Here is a 25578-nt window from a genome sequence, read left to right on the forward strand (position 1 = left end):
AAGCTAGAAAATCTCTAGCACATATATTTTTATTCACAAATCATGTATATATATATCTGCCAACCACAAAACCTAATAGTAATAATTCCTGTCCAAATTATTTAGATATAAGGTAAAAAGAAGTTCTTCTCCTTTCTTCTGTCATCTAAATATATTGTCTGGCATTCCATCTGGAGGGAGTGCATCCCATTTTCAAAACGCTATTAAGCCAAACAAGAGCCCTTGTCAGTGCTATGTGTGTAGTATGTGGGGGGAGGGGGCGGGTACATGTCCTGGATGAGCCTGAGCTGACCTTCAGGGGCTAACACTCTCTGAACACCTAGACCACCAATCACTCGCAAGGATCTGTATGAATGAGCTGATCTCTTTGAGAAGAGGTGACCTGCAAGGGGCAAATTTGTATTTGGTTTCTTGAAAAGAAGATAGAAAAACAGAGAGTAAAACGTGTGTCTATTAATATAACTCAAAGAAGTAGATGTCAGTCCTACAGGGAATGTTGAGAGATTTTCAATCTCCAGGAAGTCTTAGGGATCATAGGATACAGCTGAGCATGGGGGACCCAAGACAACATCCAAGTAGAGACTTTGCATTCCTGAAGAAAGTAGAAGGACTAGAAAACTCACCAAGTGGTTCTAGGAGCAAGTTACATGTACAAACAGAATGGAACAGGAGAACTTGTGAATGTTTACCCAGTATGCACCCCAGAGAATTTCCAAAATGACTTGGTTGGAGATGGCCTTAAATTCCATGTTGGAGCAATGAAACATAAAAAGAGAGCCAGATTTACATGGTCATTGAGATCCTAGTACCTCCTTGATTTTACATTCTCATTCTCCAGCTTGGGTTCTAAGGCCAGGTCTTCAGGGTATAGTGGGTAGTCCATGGCTCAGACAAACGTGGATAGAAGCATCTGGAGTTACTAGGTCATGGAGACCTGGTAACCGTTTTTCAACCATGCAACTTTCAAAGGACAAACTTATATTCCACACTTCCACAAACTCAAGGCACTCTTTCCTTTGCTAAGGAGAAATGTCAGTGGTAATAAGTTTCTTAAATGGCTATATACCTGAGGATGCAAACTGGACATATGTAGATGGCCATGAGTTGACCAACAGAGTGTTTTAAAATTTGAGTGGAAATATGTTAGCCTCCTTTATCTATGAAGGATACAGTCCAAGATGCCAAGTGTAAGCCTGAAACCGAGAATATTATTGAACACTATATACTATGTTCCTATACGTACAAGTGTATGATAAAGTTTAATTTATAAATTAAATACAGTAAGAGATGAACAATAATGCAATAGAACAATTATAACAATATGCTCTTAAAAAAGTTATGCAAATGGGGTCTTCTACTGATTACTAAATGAAAAGAGGATGGGTAGCATATAAAGTGTGGATACAGTGCATAAAGGGATGATCATGCCCCAGGTGATATGGAACAGGAAAGTATAAGAATGTATCACACTACTCAGAATAATACACAATTTAAAACTTATGAACGATTCATGTCTGGAATTTCCCATTGATATTTTTAGACCATGGGTTGATAGGGAAAGTGAAATTGTGGTTAAGGGAAGACCACCGGATCTTTAGAAGGGGCACGTACTCTGCCCTTCTTTAAAGCCCAAACTGTTTCTCCTCCTACACTCAGTTAATTTCTCTGGCTTAAGTGGTTTTCTGGTTCCTGAAGTCACTTGAGCCTTTGGAACTTTCTTCTTTATAGACCCCATCTCACCATGTCAATGCAAATATATTGGTCACAGAAAAGCTACAAGTCGCCCAATCCATGGTTCTGTTTTTTCTAATGTGCTGTTCTCTCAAGAGTTCTTGATGGTTGTTCAGTGGAGCTCATTGGCAAAATGTGAACCTGCTGATAGGAGTCAGGCCCTGGCTTTTCATTTCTGCTTTGCCACTTGTTTACAATGAGGCTTTGCACAAAATGTCTTGCCTCTTCAAACTAGTAAAGAAAATAAGGAGACTGTATTGGATGATCTACAAAGATCCTTCTGACTCTTTTCTTTCAGTGTTCCATTTTTCTACACGTAAGAGAACCATTTTGTTAATGAGGACCACTGCATCTGAAGAGCATTACTGTTCCATGACCCTGATCTGGAATTTATTCTGTGTACAGATCTTGAAATGCTTTAGTAGGATTTGTGCTATTTTTTTTTTCTGGCACAAGACTTTATACAAAAGTAGTTGCCTGTGAGAATTTACACAACCTATTCTTTAAGTCTCCAGAAGCCTTGGAATTCAGGATCCTCCACAAAGTTAGGATAGAATCCCTTGAAATGAGATCTATCGTGGCCCAATAAATGGGTGGTATCAGCAAAGAAGGAGTCCTTTAGAACGAGGTGAGGTGGCCAAGTGTGGGTTCTCTGGATGAGCAGTTTGCAGAAAGACCTTGAAGAGGTTGTTACCCAGGCAATTCACACCATGTCCTCTTAATAGAGAATAGTGTGTTAGCTTCTTAACAGAGAATATTGTTTCTTCTCTCTCCACCAAAATATCTGGTCCCTGAGGAAGCTAAGTATAATTTATGTAACTCTGACACACAATGTATAAGAAGCATGCCATGTGATAGGACAGTGGCAGGCTTTGGATGTTGTTTGTCCCCCAAGGGATCCTGTGCGGGAGGCTTGGTCCCCAGCGTGGTGTTAATAAGGTGGTAGAACCTTTGAGAGGCAGGGCCTAGCAGGAGGTGATTTGGTAACTGAGAGCATCAACCTTGGAAGGGATTAATAGTGGTCTCTCAGAGCGAGTTAGTTCTTGAGAAAATTAGTAAATTGGTTGTAATAAAAATGTTAACGTGACTCCTGAATCTCTCTAAGCTCCTCTCTTAGATTTCCACTTTGAGGCCATTTGCTGTGTTGTTATGTAGCCAAAGGGGACTTTCACCAGAGCTGAGAAGAAGCCGATGCGTGCTCTTAAACTCCAGACTGTGACCTAAAGAGAGCTCTTTCATTTGTGATGTTTTCCCAGCCCCGTGGATTTTGTTATAGCCACAAAATATGGACAAATAGATCTGAGAACCCCGATTCCATAGTGAAAGTAATAAAAAAATAGATTTCCCCGTATGGAAAACAAAGGTTTATCATGAGGACAAAGAGTGGCTATTTCCAAAGTTACAGCATCACATATAATTACACACAATAACATGGCCTATAGCTTTCTTATCATAAAGTGATGCTGAATCTCCAAGGCCACACTTCTCCCTAGTTTATAAAAAAAATAGCCATCATCTCTGGGGTCCTCTCCTCAAGGCCTTACCTGTGGCCCATGTCACCTCTTTCCATGGACATGGAGAAACTTGGGCCACTCAGGAACTGCAACAATATTTATAAATTGAGAGCCAGGACCATAAGCCCAGCCTTGCCATAGCCAGGTAATCATGCTGAGGGCGGAACTGAGAATAAGGAAGAGGAATGGGATAGAGAAGAGAGAGCCAAAAGGAGGGACTCTGAATTCTCAATTGTCACTGTTAAGCTCTAAGAAGGCAATCCCAGGTAGTGCACAGCCTTCAACAATGAACCTGGAGCCTTGCTATAGAAGGAAGTAGGCTTAATGGGCAGGAGCAAGTACCTAAGAGTACAAGAACAGAAATGCAGACAAGGAAGGACAACTTGTCAAGAGACAGGGGTTTAAGAAGAGCCTTCAGGCAGGTGGGTGGGGCCATTTATAGGATCTGGAGTTGCTCCAAGTGGGACCCAGTATGCTTCCTGTTTAACCATTCCATCGGTCACATCAGCAGTCAAATCCAAGCTTCATGCTTCATGCAGCAACTGTTGACCAAGTGCATATAACATGTCAGGCCATACACTAGGTTCTGGGGATAATGCACTACACAAGAAGAGCGATGCATTTGGTCTCAAGAACATTGCATTCTACGGATGAAGTGAGAAAATAGAGGGAAAAAAGGAATACCCAGGATCGTTTAAACTCTCAGCATGTTTTGGGTGCAGTGGAACACACCCATAATCCCAGTGACTTGGGAGGCAGAGACAAGAGGATCATACATTTGAGACCAGCCTCAGCAACCTAGAGAGGCCTTAAGAAATTTACTGAGCTCCTGTCTTAAAATAAAGTAAAAAGGGCTGGGAATGTGGCTGGATTCAACCCCTGGTGCCATAAACAAACAAACCAAAATCTCAGCATGCCCTATGAAGATATAAAAATGTCGTAATATACTGAAGAATGGCTAAGGGAGGATAAAAGCTTTTCTCCTGAGCACTAATGACATTTGCCAACTTTATAATATTAACAAACCACAATCATCGCTCAGTATTCACAGGGGATTGGATACCACTGTGGATACCCAAACCCAGGTATGCTGAAGTCTCTTCTATAAAATGGCATGGTGTCCGAATAACCTACAGAATTCTTCTGCATACTTTAAATAATCTCTCAATTACTTATCATATCTAATACAATAAATGTGACAGGAAAATTAGTTTTGATGATGTATTATTTAGGGATTAATGACAAGAAAAAAATCTATGTTCAGTACAGATGCAAATATTTAAAATGATTTTGATCTGGAGTTGGTTGAATCTGTGCATGGAGAACACATGGATAAGGAGGGTCAACTCTACTTAACTCTATGGGCCCATGGTCCTATCTGTAAAATAATGTTCATAAAACCACATATCTCAAAGGGTTGATAGAGAAGATATGCTAAGAGGACATGTACTTAGCCTAATAATGGGTCATGTCCTTAATCTCCATCATGTGGGATTAGGCCCCAACTTCCTTAATAAGAACTCCTATAGTGCAAGAATTAAAATCAAGAATCAATAAATGGGATGGAATCAAACTAAAAAGTTTCTTCTCAGCAAAAGAAACAATCTGTGAGTGAACAGAGAACCTACATCTTGGGAGCAAATCTTTACCCTTCACACATCAAATGGGGCACTAATCTCTAGGGTATATAAAGAACTCAAAAAGTTGGAGACACACACACACACACACACACACAAAAAAAAAAAACATATAATCCAATCAATAAATGGGCCAAGGACCTGAACAGACATTTCTCAGAAAAGGATATACAATCAATCAACAAATATATGAAAAAATGTTCATCATTGCTAGCAATTAGAGAAATGCAAATCAAAATCACTCTAAAATTTCATCTCAGTCCAGTCAGAATGGCAGCTATTATGAACACAAACAACAATAAATGTTAGTGAGGATGTGAGGGGAAAGGCACACTCATACACTGCTGATGGGACTGCAAATTGATGCAGCTAATATGGAAAACATCACAGAGATTTCTTGGAAAACTGGGAATGGAAACACCATTTGACCCAGCTATCTCTCTCCGTGGTTTATACCCAAAGGACTTTAAAACAGCATACTACAGGGACACAGCCATATCAATGTTTCTGGCAGCACAATTCACAATAGCTAAACTGTGGAACCAACCTAGATGCCCTTCAATAGCTGAGTGGATAAAAAAAATGTGGCATATATACACAGTGGAATATTACTCAGCAATAAAAGAGAATAAAATATTGCACTTTCAGGTAAAAGAATGAAGCTAGAGAAGATAATGCTAAGTGAAGTTAGCCAATCCCCAAAATACCAAATGCTGAATGTTTTCTCTGATATAAGGAGGCTGATTCATAGTGGGGTAGGGAGAGGGAACATAGGAGGAATAGATGAACTCTAGATAGGGCAGAGGGGTGGGAGGGAAGGGAGAGGGCATGGGGTTATAAATGATGGTGGAATATGATGGTCCTTATTATCCAAAGTACAGGTATGAAGACATGATTGGTGTGAATATACTGTGTATACAACCAGAGACATGAAAAATTAAGCTCTATATGTGTAATAATAATTGTAACGCATTCTGCTGTCATATATAAATAATAATAATAATAATAAACAATGGGCCATGTCTCTGCAGTCCCAAGCTTACTGAAACTCTAGTCAAGCTTGACAGCGACCAGAAGAACAAACAGAAGTCATGCTGCTGATCTAAATCCTGTGTAGATTTCTGATCCTAAGAGATAATAACTCTAAGAGATAATAACCACTATTGTCTTAAGCCACTGAGTCTAAAGTAATGCGTTATGTAGCAACAAAAATCCTCCTGTTTAGAAAGAGCTTTCCTTTCATTAAATTTCCCAAGAAGAGTAAAACCCTTCCGGGAGAGTTTATTGCTAATACAGTGTATTAATAAATATATTAATAGAAAAATTGAGGACAAGTAAGGACAACGGAGCAGAAGACTTCCATGAAAAGACAGATCACTGCAGCTCCTAAGAACATGGCACGCCTCACCATGGGGAAGGACCACAGTGGATTGGGAGACAGGAGACTAGGGAACTATGAGCTAGAGCCTTTGCTTTGGTTTCTGCAGGAAGCAATAGGTGAGCAAGGATAAGCACACTTAGGATTGGCTAGTTTGAATAATTTCTGTGAGCTTTGGGGTAAAGGGGTAGAGGGCCTTTATTTATTTATTTATTTTTTTTTGGCTGGTGCCTGGTTCCAGGATGAGTAAGTCCAGGAAATGTTAGTCCTAACAGTAGGGCCATAAAGGAGCTGTTGGTGTGTAGGCTCTGGGTTGGCTGATTTGCATTTGAAAAGTGGGCAAGCTATTTACTACTTCTAGGAATGGACTAGCTCTAAGAGGAATATTCTTTTCAGGGTCAGCAAGACCCAACTATCAAAGAATTGGGACACAGAAAATAAAAGATACAGTTAATCTAGATCCTACCCCATATTACAGAAGAAGGCATGTCTGAACCTCATGTTGCTGAGTTCCCATGTGTCTGGGACATGAATTCAGGATCCAACTGTGACTTCTGGGATGTGAGGAGGAAAATATGCTAGAGAAAAGGGAACTCTGGTTCTGAGAGTGATTTTCTTCCCTTAAAAAAAAAGAAGCTGGGTATAGTGACTCACACCTGTCATTTCAGCTACTCAGGAGGCTGAAGAGGAAGATTATCAAGCCAGTCTTAGCAATTTAGTGAGATCTTATCTTGGGGGAAAAATAGAGGGGGGTGGCGCTGGATATGTAGCTCAGTGGTAGAACATCCCTGGGTTGAATTCCTAGTTATTCTCTCTCACACACACACACACACACACACACACAAACTCTCCCCTCCCTTCCTGCTTTGAACAATGTCAGTTATCAGGTGAGGACTTCAAGTTTAGAGATGCCACCTTAATTTGCCACCACAAGAGGACAACCATGAGAATCATAAAGAAGTCAACCTGAAACCCCACATCATTGAGCTCCTGATAACTCTGGAGTCCTGCTGTTTAAGCAAAATGTCTTCTTTTTCGTTGTTTGGTTACTTTCAGGCAAAATTCGACATTGGCCAGCAATCAATGGCACCCTGAGAAAAATCACGTGGCTTTCATTCCTAGGCTCCTCCGCTAACTACTGTGCTTGGAAGGGTAGGGGAGGTCGAGTTACTGAGTTACCTTGCCCCCACGGTAAAGAAATGACTTGAAACTTCATGGCTGAGAACTGCCAATTTGCAGAGCATGAGGAAGAGCTTAGGTAGGTGGGGGTTCAGTTAAGTAAAGAGAGACAGATGGGGAGCGACTAAGATGCTGGCAGCCCTGAAATCAAGAGTCTAATTCAATATGCTGCCTCGGGCAGGGGCTGCATGCTGCTATCCACGCCTGGTGTTCACTGTGCTGGGACATATGGAAGCTGTGAGGCCGTGTTTCATGTGGTCTATGGATGCATTGCACACAGCTCAGTGGGAACATATAGGATTCATATGGGCATGTTCTGAGGGTCCCTGCAGCATTTGTTAGTGAAATGGAGGAGTCCAAGCAACATGAAATAGAAGGAACACAAAGACAGGGGATGATGAATGCGTTGCTTTAATTGGTGAAACAAGGACACAGGATGGATGATTTCAACCTCCCGAAAAGGGATGGGATGCCTGTTGCCTCAACCCTGTAGGCTGTGTGAAGTGTGTGTTTGGATAGATTTCCAATCTCTTTATCATGTGCATTTATTTGAAGCTGTTATTTTGTGTAAAGTGAAATATTGTTATCTTGAAACTACAAACTGTCAGTAAAAAAAAATGTTCGCGGAGAAGGGGAAATAAAAGCAGAATCAGATTAGAAAAAGAGAAAAGAGAAAAGAAAAAAGCAATATGATTAGGATGCCTATGTCTAGATCGTGGTCACAATTCTGCCTGGACCAAGTCGTATGATCTTGATGGTTTTGTATGAAGGTGGTTGGGTGGTGAGATGTTTTTTCCCACATGTTGGAGGATTTTCTTACCATTCTCCCTGTTGAAGCTGTTGGGTTATTTCTATGTGTATAGACTTCCCACCTCTCTTTCTCACGTTCCCCTTGATTACCTACCTCATTCATCCCTTCCTTCCTCATGCTTATTTGTTAATATGTGCCAGACACACGCAGAGGAAACACAGTAACAGATAAAACAGGCATCGTTTCCAATGTGAAGTGATGGTTTTGGTCCCACATGACCAGATAATGTTTGCTGCTGTGTCATAAACACAAACACAAAAAGACTACCATAATCACTATTCTAACTGTAATTTCTTGGTAGTAGAATTCCCAGCCCCTGACTCCTCTCCACTTGCTGGGTACTGTACATTCTGTTTCTACTTTGACTGGAAAGTTCTAGAAATGGAGGAGTTCAGATAACACTGGAACGCCACTGCATGATCTATTAGTAAACACACACACACAGACACACACATAGGTAAAACCTTTAGTTTTTTAAAATTCCCTTTTTCCCATTACACACTATGCTTCTCTGCAGCCCTTTGGCCATATGTACCACATGATCCAGGAATCAGTGTTGGGTAAATGGCAGCTCAAACCTGTGTCATAGAGGCAAAGTAAGTCCTTAGAAAGGAGTGGGAATCTGGACTATAGTGAGGGGGAGGAAGTAAAGACATAAAATGCCTTTTGATTTTCTTCTTTCTCCCCGGGATGGAGCTTTGGAGGATGGAGAGGCAATGTGGAGGAAAAATCCACATAAGGAGTGTGAGAATTCAACCTCCAAGGGGAAAGCCAGGGACAGCCATGGGGCTCAGGAGGAACCAAGTGCTCTGCCAGATGCCACACCCAACAGAGCATGGCTGTCAAAGGAGAGGCTGAGGGTGAGGTGGAGGCCAGAAGTGGCACTTGCCACCTCTCTTCATGCACTGGGTATGGAGAAACCCCTCTGCAACAATAGAACATCATCATGGAAGTCAGAAGACCCTGTAAAAGGTATAAGGATGCAGAAAGCAGAAAGGTAGAAGGCCAGCAGTCCTGTCATGGGGCCATCTTGGCTTGGTGCCTGGGGATTCAACTAAAGAAGCTGAGGGTGAACCTCCCAAACCAAAGTGTGGAGAGAAGAGCAGGTTCCTTGTCCTCAATGGAACAAAGGTGGACCTAAGTCATCCAGAAAGGACATCGACCCTGAAAATAAGACTGGGAATATATCAGCTACCACACCCACCAAAGAGAGAGCCAGAGGCAATTCCATAGAGATGGAAACACTGAGTCAGCTCCAGGACCGGGGTGTACGTGAGAATGTGCACTCCACTGCTGTCACAGGGTGACTTGGGCCTCCAAAGATACCCAGATGCCATCTGGGGAAAGAGTCCAAGGAGGAAGAAAGAAATATGAAAGAGTGGATATTTATTTGAAAGAAACAAGGATCCGCTAAGAACTAAACTCAGAAGACACTAGAATGCTATTAAGTGGTAAGTCTGTCTTGCCATATGCACCACATGATCTAGGAATCGGTGTTGGGTAAATGGCAGCTCTTGAGTTCTGCCTTTAGACAATGGAGTAGACCTGAGGAGATCTCATGCATTTTTTTTTGTGTGTGTGTGTCTGAGTAGAATGTTAAATTTCAATGATGCTTCACATAGAACGATGGTCCCAGACTTAGAAGAGTTGAACTCTGATTTTTCAACGCTACGCTGGGTGAAAGTGATACGCATTTAGTAGAAATCGTACCTCGATTTTTGAAATGTTGATCTTTTCTGGGTTAGCAATATGCAGTGCCATACTCTCTCAAGATGTTGGGCAGGGCAGTGAGCCAAAGTCCCAGTGAGCCATGCAATCACAAGGGAAAATAAATTATTCTCTACAGTGTGTTCTGTTGCTGAGCTATGATATTTGATAGTTTGGGTGTATTAAATGCATCCTCAACTTCCAATGAGTTTAGAGGACATAACCCCACCTTAAGTTGAGGATCGCCTGTAATCAGTGAATGTATACTAACTAGAGTTGGGCACTCCAAGTGGTGACCTTGAGCAGCTTCCTGGTAATGCTGACATTGCTAAACAGGGGACCATACTTTGATGGTCACTTTCATAAAGCTTTTCAGCTGGGCCTGCTTCTACAGATGAGCAGGAGTGCTTTGGGCCGTCTGAAAGCAAGACAGATCATCCCTCACCTGTGACTTCTCCAGGGATCACTTCTCCTATTCATTTAGGCTCAACTGCAGAACTGAGGCATTAAGGACCCTTAAAGAGTTCAGTCTAGTTGCATTTCAACCCAGAATCTGTGACTAAAAATGGCAATGATGACAAATGACCTCCATCCTAAATTCCCAGGTCTGTTCTGCCTTTTCTATCCTACCAGTGTTGAAAAAATAAAGAAACTGGACTTGTGTCTTATCCATAAATCCACAGAATACAAAAGTCACCTGATCTCCTGAAGTTCATTGTCCACCATGTCAGTTTTCCCTTTGTGGTAAGAATCAGAAATGTAGTTGTTTTTACCAGAACAGGGTAAACGAGTTCGATTATTAATACCTCAAAGAAACGATGCTCTTTAGGATCATTGGATATCTGGGATGCCAGACTTTGGGGGTAAGACGCAGCTCACATCCCCGGATGTGAGAGGAGACAAGAGAGGGACTGCAGAACCCCCCATGTGCAGATGGGAGGGGGTGTCTTAGTCTATGTGTACCACAAAAACAGAATATCTCAAACTGGGTAATTCATAAAGAATGGAGATATTTTATTACTCACAGTCTGGAGCCTGGGAAGCCCGAGACCAAGGCACTGGTGGGTTTGATTGTCCAGTCTCTGCTTCCAAGATGGAACATTAAACTGGGGATGGGGATAGAGGGAATCATCCATTACATTCATACAGATCTGAAATTGGGCATGTATCTACTTCAATTGAAGAATAACTAAATCATTTAACGGAATTAATGAGGAGAGAAGATCTTTGGGAGCCAGATGATAATGATGTTCCTGGTTTCCTGGATACATAAGAAGGGGATGATTTACTCTGAAAGGATCAAGTAATTAGAAAAAGCTGTGTTAATTTCAGGCTCCCTTAGAAACACCAGGGGGTGAAGCCCATCAGTGGGTAGAATCAGGGGGAAAACCAGGACATCGGTGGATAGAATGAGTGATAATGGAGAAATGTTAATTGATCTTACCTGGAGGCCCAGAGAAGAGGAAAGTCTCAAATGGAGAGGCAATTTGTCAAACAGTGAAGGTAGCTGAGATGGTTGCTCATCTTTTTTTTTTTTTCTCTCATGTCTCGTGGACTCTTTTGTCCACGAAGGGACAGATTGAGGATAAGAGTCCTTTTAAAGATGACACACCGATGGTTTTAAAACATGAAATGCACCTGGTGCCATACTGGATCTGTCATTGGGAGAGAGAGGTAGGTATCCCATCAAAATAAAATAGTAAATATAATAAAATAGTTCATGCATATACAGCGAGGAGAAGAAACTAACCACTCAGATAATGTACACTGTGTTTTAAGTGGCAGTGCAGTGGAACATGAAGGCAATGGAGCATGTTGTTGATCAGTCTCCTCGTTCTAATCAATTAAGACAGTTGACGGAATCAAATTTGTCATCAGCCATTTGGTATGCTCATCACTTTATCCCATTGGATCCGTTCTTCATGAATCTGGTTAACTGTTCAGGACTCTACAAATAACTAAATAGATGCCCCATCCTTCATTCAGTTTTTCACCTCTATATTCGTCTCTATAAGAGAAAGTGAGTCTAACAAATTGCACAGAGCTGTGGAACATGGAGGAATATTTGGTAACGATGATTACCTCCACTAAGACTGCGGTAACACGTGTCCAGTCGTAATTGTTATCATTAGGCCCAGAAAAGTAATTTCAAGGTTAGGACCATCCATTAGGCTAAGAAAGAGTTTATCTAATGAGCCCTATCTTGTTTGAATGAGAAAAGCAGCCCTTGCGTGTGCAGCAGGCTGGCCTCTGGAGGCCTTGATCCTGTGAGGACCTCTCGTGGTAATAGGAATAGCCCAACTGACCCCATCTGCAGGCCTACTCCTGGTGGTCTCTGACTGGAGGCTATTGACACTGGTTATATAGAAAATAAAGGAATAATTCATTCAAATGCCAAAACCCTTCTAAATAACTATTTAGGGCCACACTAGGGAAAAACCACCTGGATTCGTGAATGAATGTTTGCTTCTGTGTCAGGCTTAAGAGGAGTGGCTGTCCCTTCCCACTCCTCGGATTCTGTAGCTATGTTAGTAGAAGCTTCTACTTACCTATCCACGTTTGTATAGCTTGTCGCAAATGCAGTGCGGTTCAGCAGAAATAGTTGGTTTGTGATTTGATTCTAGTATTGGCTTCAAAGACACCCTCCTGAGCTTCTCCATGCTCAGACTCCAAACTTGAGAGATATCCTTTCCATGTATGTTATGTGTACATTGAAATACTCACCACCCACCCCTTTAGCAAATTCTGTCTTGAAAGTATACCCCCAAATTTGGCTACACTACCTCCATGGTTACCAGTTGGCTATTACTATTTTGAGAATCTTCTAAATGCTCCCTTCCCTTATAGTCTACTTTCCATACAGAAGGTGACAGGTCAAGGCCTGCTAGGTAATATCCCTTTTCTGCTTAAAAAGACTTCCTATTTTATTTTGGATTAAGTTTCAAATTTCACCATTGGTGACAAGGTTCTCCATACACTTGCTGTTGGCTACATCTGTGCACTCATGACCCTCACATCTGTCTTCCTTGGTCACTCTGTTCTAGCCACACACGTCTGCAAACACACATATACATGCACACATGCACACACAAACACACACACACTTCAGACTGTTCCTGGGACCGTGAGCATTATCTCATTTTAAGGACCTTTGCTTGCTGTTTCTTCAGCCTGTAGATAGCAGAGACTCACTATCTCACCACTTCCTGTTTCCACTGATTTATTAACCAAGAGAATAGCAACTAGTATGGGTTGAGTATACCTTATCTTCAGTGCTTAGAACCATCTTCTTTCAGATGCTACAAGGATCTCTTAGGATCTACACAGGGCTTACCTTTTGGTATATTTGGTAGAAGTGCCAGTGGTCAATACCACCAAGGAATACTTGCTGCAGTCTGGCTGCAGCAAACTAACCGGGGGGTAAGTGACGAGAAACTTGTGAAAATTGATGCAGTGGGAGCCACTTTATTACAGGTCAGAGAGGTATATATACATAACTAAATACACAGCTTAATTTAATTAACATAAACCAGATACAGCAGCCAACCAATAAGGAATCATCATCTTAATGATTACACCCAGCTTAACTCAATTGACATAATCTAGACACAGCAGTCAGTCATTAAGGAATCTCCATTATCTTAATGGCTTGCTGGCGTTACTTCTCAAACCACTCCTTCTGGCAAAGTGCCAGGCGCCATCTTGACTTGTCTGTGGCTCTCAACAAATACTGACTTTCTAATGACAACATCTTTAAAGAACTTAAAGATTACCTTAAAGATCATCTCGCCCAACCATTTGACTCTATGCAAGATGGAATGAAAGGAAGTTCATAGGTCAAATGTACTGACTGAGTCACCCAGCTAAGAGAATCAGATTGGGGTCTACAACCCAGTTTTCCTGATACTTCATGCAGTTATTTCTCCACCTGGTTAAATTTGCTAAATATGAAGTAACATTTTTATTTATCGGAACAAATCAACTTAATTAGCATTACTTGATAGGTAATTTATGACTACATTTTAGAGAACCATATGTTGAAAGTTTCATTATTATTCTTGACATATTATTTACTTATGTATTCAATAAACATTTTTTATTTCTGCCTAAACTTTTCAACCTCCTATATACATATTCAATAAATTTTAAACAGGTAACCATCTGTAAGGGAGCTCAGATATGTACATAAATAATGATTCCAAGCAAAAATTTTAGGGAGATAGTTAACAGTTATAAATGGACCATGTGTGAGCAGCATGAGACTTAAGGACATAGAGGAGTGGCAAGTTTCTTCTGAATGTGAAACTAAAAAGAGATGACATTTGGACAGAAGGAGTGACCAGGATTTGGACAGGGAGAAGAGAAGAGCAATTCCCTCCTCTCAAAGGGAGGACATAAGTAGAAGCAAAGTGTTCTAAAACATACAGGTAGAGCATCCCTAATTTGAAAATCTAAAATCCAAAATGCTCCAAAATTCAAAACTCTCTGAATACCATTGATGCTCAAAAATTGGGGATTTTGGAATATTTCAAATTTCAACTTCAGATTAGGAATGCTCCATTGGCAAAATCTATACAAATATCCTCCAAATTTGAAAAGCTCTGAAATCTGAAATAGATCTGGTTCTCAGCATTGAGGGTAAAGAATACTCCTTCTATACCAACTACTATTTCAGCGGAAACAGGAAATGGTGAAACCAAGTCTCTGCCATCTACACTGGACGCCCCCCTCCAGAGACTCACCTTACTTAGCTTCAGGGAACTCTAGCAGGAATTTAGTTTCACAAATTATTCCCTTAGCCCTCAAACTGACCTTGTCTTAAACTCCTGGAAATAGTTGATATGCTGATCTCAGGATTGTGATGAATTCTAATTTACATAAAGAGTCAAATGACGCACTTAAGTGATTTAGTTACAGAAAGGCTAAGACCTACTATTTCTAGTCAAGAGAAAAGTGCACCCCACTCACCCTACTTAGAGCCATTTGTTTTAGTCAGCTTCCCCCGCCCCGCTGTGACTAAAGGATCTGACTAGAACAACTATAGAGGAAGAGTTTATTTGAGGGCTAACGGTTTCAGAGGTCTTTGTCCATAGAAAGCCGGCTCCATTTCTCAAGGATCAAGATGAGGATGAACATCATGGCGCAGTGTGTGACAGCAGCTCATATCATGGTGGTCAAGAAGCAGAGAAAGACTCCACTCCCCAGATACAAATATACACAAGAAAGCCAAGCCCCAATTCCCGTGTACTCCAGCTACACCCTACCACTTCAGCTAATCCCATCAATGGAATTTTACTCAGCATTAAAAAAAAGAAGAAAATCATGGCATTTTCAGGTAAATAGATGGCATTGGAGAAGATAATGCTAAGTGAAATTAGCCAATCCCCCCCCCAAAAAAAGCCAAACATTTTCTCTGTTTTAAGGGGGGTGACTCATAGTGGGGTAAGGAGGGAGAGCTTGGGAGGATAAGATAAATTCTACATAGGGAAGAGGGGTGGGAGGGAAAGGGAGGGGGCAGGGGATTAACAAGGATGGTGGAATGTATAGACATCATTATACAAAGTACATGTATGAAGACTTGAATTGGGTGTCAACGTACTTTATATACAAACAGAGATATTAAAAATTGTAATTAAAGAATTGTAATGCAAAAAAAAAGGAAATGTATAAAGGCATAAATTGGTCTGAACATACTTTATATACAGAGATAAGAAAAATTGTGCTCTATATGTGTAATAAGAATTGTAATGCATTCCACTGTTGTTATATATTTTAAAAAAATAGTAAAATCAATCAATCAATCAATATATCACTGATTAGGCCAAGGCTATAATCCGATCATTTCTCCTCCAAACCTTCTTGCATTGTCTTACAGGTGAGCATGTGCCTGTCTGGCTGGGTAGGGGATAAAGAAATATCTTTCTTTCCCATCATGGGTTCATGACTGAGAGCCCTCTAACAAAGGTCAGGTAAACCACAGAAAAGCATACAAATTTATTTCATCTAAGTTTCACATGACATGGGAACCTTCAAAAACAAAAGTTCAAAATAGTAGGGAAACCTGTGTATTTTTGTGCTTAGGTTTAATGCAAAATGGTCACAGGCAAGCATAATTGGACAAAATGCTGTAATCTAGATAATAAAACTGGGTGATTAGGCAAAGTCTATTTGTTCAGGTTTTTATCTGTGCCCTGAAGTCTTCAGAGATAAGGATATTATTCCTTTTCTACAGGTGTGGGGTGGGCATCTTTCAAATAAGGGTCTTCATGATCTGCTTCAGGGGAAGGTCAGAAAATGATTCCTATGTTATATGAGCAGCCTCAAGGGAGAAGGGTGAGCAGGAGGTGAGAGGATCTTCTCAAATACCAGGGTGCCATATTTTGAGGCAGTGTATCTGAACACCATTGTACCATTGGCTTCCTCTTTCCATGCATGAATTTTTGTTATTGTTGTTGTTGTTTCACCCAAAAGCATGTTGCTGGAATCCTCTCCAGTATCCCAAGAGAGGAATAAGATTAGCCATTGTGTTTTTCCTGGCCCCTGGTGGCTGGCTGTTTTCTGTGTATAGCCACATCTGTTGAGGTTACCACCATCTTCTTGTGTTGATTTCCATCTTAGTTGGGCTTCTTTTCTTGGCCATGGCTTCTCCCTGCAGTATGCCTTCTGTTATGCTCTGTTACAACAGCCCAGTGTCCACTGCTGTATTTCTATCACTGTAACAAATACCAGAGATAACCAACTTATAATGAGAAAAGGCTTATTATGGGCTCAAAATATTAAAGGTTCTAGTCCATGATCAATGACCCTATTCCTTTTGGGCCTTGGCAGGTGTATGTGATAGAGAAAAGCCACCCACCCCAGGGCCAGGGAACAGAAGAGAGAATGAGAAGGGGCCCTTGCAAGGGCATGATACCAGTGAACTAAAATCTTCCCAGTGAACCCCACCTTTCAAAGGTTCCACCATTTCCCAGGAGTGACATCCTAGGGACCAAGACTTTAATAGTTGGACCTTTGGGGGCCATTTACCCAAACCATATCAATATGACTATTGATGTAAAGTAGCTTTTATTTCTAGATCTTAATTTTCTCCTTGACATCAGTGCTTTCCCATTGCGTCTACCAAGGTGCTACCCAGCCTTAGAAAGCACGTGCAGAGGTTGAAAACACTGGTTTACAACACAGCAGGGAAGCTTCATGCAGACCCACACTGAAGCTTTGTCCACCTAATGGTCTTCTGCAAATGTATGCGAATCAAAGAAGGACTGCAAATTGAGCTTCTCTTTCAGACTGTCTAATCTACCTGCTTCAGTTATCTTAGCAGTTACTTGTGGGCCCTTTCTCTGTTTTGATTTTGCCCCTTTTATTAAATCAGAAGAAATGTGTGTCTTGCATACAGATCACAGGCCTAGAGCAAATAAAGGGGGGGGGGAGAAAAAGTTGAAAACCTTTGGAGTTTCAGAAGCATAATTCTCGCTGCTTAACTGAAGTTGATATCTCAGTGGCACAGACAATAAGGAAATTATGAGGAAGGAATTGGGATCATTTCTCTTCATGTAATATGTTCCATCGTTCCAGATGTGAAACATCTGCGAAAACTTAAATTAACAAATATACCACCCATCGTAACTTGAATGTTTTTAGAGTTTTACTCTTTTGAGAAAAGTAATGGGTAAATGACTACAGTATTTGAAAAACTACATATATTTCACATGTATGTGAAAAAGAAACATATCAAGGGTATAAAAGCTCTACATTATTCAACCTATTTCAATGCACCTGGGCGAATTTAATTGAAATAATTGTCAAACTGAAAATTTGGGGCCAGGCACAATGGTGCATGCCCATAATTCCAGTGGCTCAAGAGGCTGAGGCATGAGGATTGTGGTTCAAAGCCAGCCTCAGAAAGGGTGAGGTGCTGAGCAACTCAGTGAGACCCTGTCTCTAAATAAAGCACAAAAAAAGGCTGAGAATGTGGCTCAGTGGTTCAGTGCTCCTCAATTCAATCTCTAATACCCGTCCCCGCCCCCCCAAAAAAATAAGAAAAAAGAAAATTGGGAACTTAATGGATTAAACAATTTCTGTGCACCCTTCTAAACTCTGCAGACATACACCAAGACTTTTATATCTATGTTTCTTTCCCTTTCTGTGTTTTATAAGAAAATGTTCCTTAAGATCTATAACAGTATCTGATGTGTACTCAATGGACAAGAGCATTCTGCAATTCTGTTAGGGAAGTAGGGACAAGAGGATTTAGCAACATCTCCTTTTTTTGTGTGTTTTTTACATTGTTCCTAGAAGAAATTAAACATGTGCCCAACTCAGTTAAGCAGGGATGAATAAGTGTCACAGAGAGGTCCGTGCTTGCTGTAGCTCATGGCTACCGTCTGAATTTGGTTTGTCTACCCTGGACCCCAAGGCCACAGTGCTGGAGAGAGAGACTTAGTGGGAAGTGTTGTGGCATAAGAGTTCCATCTTCATGAACGGAATGATTTGTTTTTGATTTTGTAATTCTCCCAGGAGTGGGTTTGCTATCAGGGATTGGTCCACCTTTCTCTCTTTGTCTTGCATTTGCTACCCTTCAACTTTCCTGCCATGCTGGGGTGCTATTCTATTGATATTCTAACAATCATCTCACTAGATACAGCCACCCAACCTTGGATTTCTCAGTCTTCAAAGCCAGGAACTAAAATAATTCTTTTTTAATTAATTACCCAGTTTTCGATATTCTATTGTAGCAATTAAAAAAAAAAAAAACAGACTTAGAGATACATTTTTCAGAATGCCTGTGCACTCCCTTAGGTTAGGAGCCACAGCACCCTCTAAAGTATGAAGGGACACATGATTCTGCTCTGATCCACAATGCTCCGTGACAAGGAAAATGGGAAAAGACTGGGAATTTCAATGCTGAAGAGATTTTCATGCCCAAATCAAACTTGTGAACTCCTGACATTCAAATTTCATTTTTTTTTTTGCCTTACACTGCCTACCTGTTTAAAAGTGGGCAAGTCTCTAATTGAATAATACATTTAAAAACACTCCTGATTTTCAGTGTGTTTAGTATCAGTGGGGTTGTTTACAACTGCATTTTTCAGAGGAACAGGTCACTAAACTACACCTATGAATTGAGAAGACAGCTCTTCCCCCTCCTGCAGCTTCTCCCTGACCTAGTGGAAGGAAAGGGATACACGTAGACCCCTGTACCAGAGGCAGATGAGTCCTGCTTATTAGGCACAGGCCATTTAGCAGTGCTTGACTAGACATTGCAATCTGCATGAATGATAAAAACACAAACAAACAAAAGAATCAGACTTAAACAAACCAGTACCAATATAGTAGAAATGCAGTCTCACCCCATATTCCATTTTCTTTCTTATTTATGGTAATAAACATGGAGTCCTGTGCACTAAAGGACATGGAGGTAGATTTCATTCATCAGCTCTGGTGTGAGATGGCGCTGTACAGCCCTACGGGGCCCAAGTACCAATCTCAGAGTCTTTCCAGGTAGACCAGTTGACTCAGTTTATGTGTATGGACTTCCATCAGGATGAAAACTTCTTTTCATATGTATTGGGTATGGTCAGACCTGCCATGGAGGCAAGCAGAAGTTTCTTCTCCCATTCACACCAAAGGGTTTCTGGATTGGAGACTCCAGCAGCTGTCACTCCTTGAAATTCTAGTATCAGCAAATTGTATGTAATCAGGGGGAAAATATTACTGGTCATTTTTTTTTTTTTTTTGGCCTGGCTCTATTGGTGATTTGCCATAGTCAAATTCTAAAATGCTGCATTTCCAACCATGTCCAGAAGCACTTTTAGCTGTTTCAAAATTTCTTTAAAATAATAATACTGAAAAAAAAAAAAGATCACACTAGATTCTTATGCCCCTACTCCCTCCCCTTTGGACTCAAGGTCTCCCCCCCACACACACACACACCCCAACCCCCAGCTGCTGCTGCTCTGAGATAAGCCTGTGGTATTTTCCCTGCCATTCCCCAATCATACATTATCATAAGAAAGTGCCAGGCATCCATCAGCCCACAGCCCCTGATTTATGCTCAAAGTTCGGATTATCTATTCTGCTCCAAATCCCTTCAAACAGCCAACCTGATCAAAGAGAATCATATCCACCAGATAAAATTCAAATATAGTTCCATGCAGTAGAATGACAGGCAGGATTTTTTTTTTTTTTTTTAATCTCCAAACTGCTTCAACCTCCTCATTTTGTCAAGAATTGTTCTTTATCCACGGTGCAGGACACGCCAAGCAACCTGATTGTCCTTCTTGCATCTTTCCAGCTGGGTTCTGTGTGGGGAGCCATTATTGGTCGGCTCCTGGGGAAGTAATCATTGTTCACCTGTGTAGTTCCCTGCATGCAGCAAGTGACAACAAAGTCTAGCTCAACCCAGAGCAAGGCAGAGGACAAATATTAGGGTATATGGATCAGTCTGACTTAACAACCAGTTGCTAACTTTGACAGGGCATAAATGATTGAAACCCAAGATGGAAGAGCCATCTCTTCAATGCTGGGGTCAAATCAGCGACTACATTAAATTGAGTGCCCTCTAAATCCAATCTTCCGGTTCATTCAGTCAGCAAATATTTATGGAATGCCTCATGTGCAAGGAAGAAGTAGATCACTGAGGAGATTGATATCTAGGAAGAAAAAAGCGTATGTGAGTTATTGAATAAAAATATGGCACACTGGGGAATGGTTCTGTTATGTGCATATACAAACATGAAGCCAACTATTATCTACAATTATAATACACCAAACCAAAACCAAAACAACATACATGACAGAGAGTTCTAGTCCAAGAGGAGAGTCCAAGCCTCATGAATGCAAGCCCTCTGCCCATCTCCCCTGCCAAATTCATAGTGAATTGACCAAAGAATCTAACATATGCTTAAGGGGGAAATCTACAACACTCCTTAACTAAACAAGGATTGTATCTGCTATCAGAAACTGGGGTTTCTTGAAAATAAAAAGGCAGATAAAGCTAGATGGAAATAAGAGCTTGCTAACATGCAGGTAACACACTGGAAGGGAAAAAATGCACTAAATGAGGAAAAAGAAGAGGAAATTCTACTGGGCAAAATAATGGTTCAATTAGCCACAGAGCGATTGGCTGCAGGTAAAGGAGAAAGCAGAATCTTACTGATACCCCTGACCACACACTGAGATCAGAACCTGCTTTTGGGGGGCTGTTTGGGGGGTCTTCAGAAATCTTGGATATTCTGAGAATGCTGGCATAATAAGAAAGGGAAAACGGGGCTCAAATGTGCTATGCTCCTAGGTACTACCTTGGTACTTGAGAAAACAGCAGAAGTTGGGGGGTTGTACTCACCTTCCTCGCATTTTCCACTGAGACAGATCATAAAACCTAGGAATCACTCTCTGACCTTGCCCTACCCTTTTCCCCTTGAAGCAAGTCAAAAGATTTTTATCCCAGAGATGCCCTCTGCTGATAACGCCAAGGTCAAGAAAGGACATCCTTGTCTCCATAGACACAGGGGCACGGAGAAGAATCTGAACTGACAGACCTCGCCAAGTTTCCCCAGCACAGTCATTGGTTCATGGCCCCGTTTTGTCCTATCATAATTTTCTCTCCATGACTGACAATTTTGACGTCAAAATTAACATTAAAAATAAACAGGATTACCTATTTCTTTGGGTCTTCACTTTCCTGTGAAGACTCCCATGTCACATACGACTCATATGAAATGTCGTTTTGCTATAAAGACTCTTATGGATACAAGGATTGCAGCCACTATCAGAAACTATTATCTACAATTATAATGCACCATAACCAAAACCAAAACAACATGGCAGAGAGTTCTAGTCCACGAGGAGAGTCCGACCCTAATGAATGTGCTCTCTCTATGGTTTGGATAGGAGGTATTCCCCAAAAGCTCATACATGAGACAATGCAAGACAGTTTAGAAGTGAAAGGATTGGGTTAAGAGAGCCTTCATTTAACTGGTACATTCATCCTCTTGAACGGATTCCCTGGATGGTAACTAAGCAGGTGAGGTATGGCTGGAGGAGGCGAGTCAATGGGGGTATGCCCTTGGGGCTTATATTTTGTTTCTGTTGGGTGCAGCTCTCTCTCTCTGCTTCCTGACTGTAACATCCTTAGCTGCTTTCCTCCATCATGTCCTTTATCCCTGATGATCTGCCTCACCTCTGGCACCCAATAACATAGTCAGCCATCTATGGCCCCGTGACTTCTGAAACTGTGAGCGCCAAATAAACTTTCCCTCCTCTAAGGTTGTTCTTGTAAGGTCTTTTGGTCACAGCAGTGACAAAGCCAAGTAAACAACAGAGACCACATTTACATATCTAGGATGGAAAGGAAAAATGATTCTTTTCGTCATCTAGGCACTGGAAAAAAAACTAGTTTCTCCTTTCCAAATAAAGAAGAGGTGATATTTTCTTTCTCCTCCCATCTCTTATTTCCACCTACAGTCTGACAGAGTAAACCTAGAGAAAATCCACTGTCCCTTTGCACTTTCTCTGGGCTTGAGAGATTTGAATAGTAGTCCCACTAGTCCCACACACTCTGCATCTATCCCACTTCTCAGAATCTAGAGAAAAAGAGCACCAAACGGACAGCACTCAGTAGGTAGTATTTCAAAAGCTAGAGAGCAATTAGAAGGTACCAAATGCTAGTGTTCTCTTTGAAACAGATTTTCTGAAAGAAAAACAGATAGGGCACAGGGGTGGGAGGGGAAAGGAGGAGGCATGGGGTTAGCAAGGACGGTGGAATGTGATGGTCATTATCATCCAATGTACATGTAGGAAGACACGAATTGGTGTGAATATACTTTGTATACAACCAGAGATATAAAAAAATTGTGCTCTCTCTCTATAATATGAATTGCAATGCATTCTGCTGTCATATATATCAAATTAGAATAAAAAATTTAAAAAAACTCACAATTTTAAAAATGTATAATTCTCATAAGATTTTAGATGAAATAATTATTCTAAAACAGTAGCAAACCTACTAACTTTTTCTCTTCCTTACTAGAGACAATAGAAGGTTGCTTTTCTTGCCACAAATAGAGAAATATAAGTTCACCTTAGGGGGGGGCTCTTTATATTTAAAGGTTATACCAATGAAAGAATAAAAACATTCTCTAAAATTTTAATCTGCTAAGTGTTAGGTATGGATATGTGGTATCCCCCTAAACCTCCTGTGTGAGACAATGCAAGAATGGTCAGAGGTAAAATGATTAGGTTATGAGAGATGCAACCTAATCAATGGCTTAATCCACTAATATGGACTAACCAGCAGCTAATTATAAGCATGGGTGTGACTGGAGGAAGTGGGTCCCTGGGGCATGCCGTTGGCGTTATACTTTGTTCCTGGTGAGTGGGGCTCTCTGTTTCCTAACTTCCATGTCCTGAGCTGCTATTCTCTGCCACACCTTTCTGCCATGATGTTCTGCCTTACTTTAGGCCCAGAGCAATGGATGGGCTGTCCATAGACCAAAACCTCTGAAACCAAAAGCCAAATAAATTTTTCCTCCTCTAATTGTTCTTGTCAGGTCTTTTGGTGACAGTGATGAGAAAGCTGACTAAAACATTAAGTTTGATAAATTCTAAGGCCCTGCATTCCCTTATCCCCAGCTTAGTTCAGAACGGTGGTTGAAGTTTGCCTACCTGAACACTTCTTTTTCACAACTCCCACTGATGTTGATCAAACCAATGACATGAAGAAAATTGAATATCACCGCTTACCGTGAAAGGGGTGACTCTCCTATTGGCTGGAATCCCACAGGGATTTAGCATGCGTAAGCAAAGGTGAGAGGTCACAGAGAAGGCACACCAAACCAACTCTTCAAGAATAATTAAAGGGAAGCTCTTTGAGGGTGAAGATACAACTTCATTTTCCAGCCATAGCATCCAAAGACTTTGAATTAATCTCTAACCTCATGTGCAAAAACATAGCAAAGCTGAGCTTCTACAGCCCACACTCACACAGAAACTGATGGAGTGGGCTCTGGCTGAGCCAAACTGTGAAGCGGGGACTCCATGGAAATGGGCCTCACCCATGGCAAAGAGAACTCTGCCCCAACTAATTGCCAAAAGGGCAAGTTGCTCGGGTATAAGGAAAGCATTGGATAGAGTACCCCCTGAAGATGCTTCCCAAGATGAACAGAGACTGCCTTCTCTAAGAAGGAACAGCCAGAAAATTATCACCAGACATGAGAACAGAAGGGAATCCAAAATGTCCCCTACTCTTTCCTGCTACCCTGATGAAAGAGTTTCAAAAAACAATAGAAAAAAATAAGACCAAAATATTTATTTGGAATAAGCTTAAATTTGCAGAATGGACATACAGGTAATACCAAGTCTTCTTACATACATGATTGGGTTTTTAACAGTTTGTCCATTAAATCCCTGATGGTTCCAAGATTTAATGCAGGGGGACTGTATTGTATTTATTCATCACATCTCTTTAGTCTCCACTAGTTAATTTTTTTTGTCTTCCAAGACTTTAAAAGAGTTTTTGAGGTTACTATAGTGTAGATAAGTATCTCCCAAGAGCCTATGTGTTAAAAGCGTGGTCCTCCTTATGGTGCTATTGGGAGATGGCGGAGACTTTAGGAGGTGGAACCTAGTGGGAGGGCCTTAGATCATTTGGGTGAGCCTTCTAGGAGGACTGTGAGACCCCAGACTTTTCTTCTTCCTCTCTCTTTTGTCTTCCTCACCATAATGTGAGCAGTTTTCTCTGCACCACATTCCCTGCCATAGTAATCCAACACATAAAGAGGCCCAAAGCCATGGATCTGCCCAATCCTGAACTGGAAACTCCCAAATTGTGAGTCAGAATACAACTGTTATCTTTAAAGTTAATTACCTCAGGTATTTTGTTAGAGTGATGGAAGGCTAACTAACAGAAGAGTACTTGGTATTTATAGAATCATTAATTTGTGTTTATCTGATGTTTTGCTCAAGGTAAGACTAAGGATATGGGTGTTTGGGGAAGAATATCCCACAGGTTGAGTGCCCTCATCATTAGGTCCTATCAGAAGGTACATAATATCATGTGATTTCCCACTTGTGAATTAATTTTGATCACCTGGCTAACTTACTGGGTCGTCGGATTTCTCCACTGTAAAGGTGGTAGTTTTCATTTTTATATTCTAGCCTTTGGAAGTGAGAATTGAGTATTGAAGTTCAGTTTATGCTTTAGGGAGGGAAATGGGCATTGAATTTTACCTCCCAGAGAGAGTATATATGCATTTATTTGGAATTATTCTGCAAAATAATTTTGGACTTTTCCCCTATTTGCTTAATTAATTTATTTATATAATTATAGACTCAAGTATAATTATATAAATAAATTGGATTATAATCCAATACTACTATATTTATTGGTTGCTCAAATTGTTTGTTTCAATTTTGATCCTTTGGGATTTTTTCAAGTGGGTTCTTCTGTCCTTTAAATGTGCCTCCATCTCTACTTTTTTTTTTTTAGTAGCTCCTTTTTTTCATTACTACAAGATATTCCAGATTCATCTTGTGTTTTCCCTTCCTGAATTTAAGAACAATCTACTTGCCCAAGGACTCCATGTCCCTTTTGCTAGAGAATGATATTTAAAAACCAACATC

The sequence above is a fragment of the Ictidomys tridecemlineatus genome, chromosome 3, assembly GCF_052094955.1.
Source record: "Ictidomys tridecemlineatus isolate mIctTri1 chromosome 3, mIctTri1.hap1, whole genome shotgun sequence".
NCBI lineage: Eukaryota > Metazoa > Chordata > Mammalia > Rodentia > Sciuridae > Ictidomys > Ictidomys tridecemlineatus.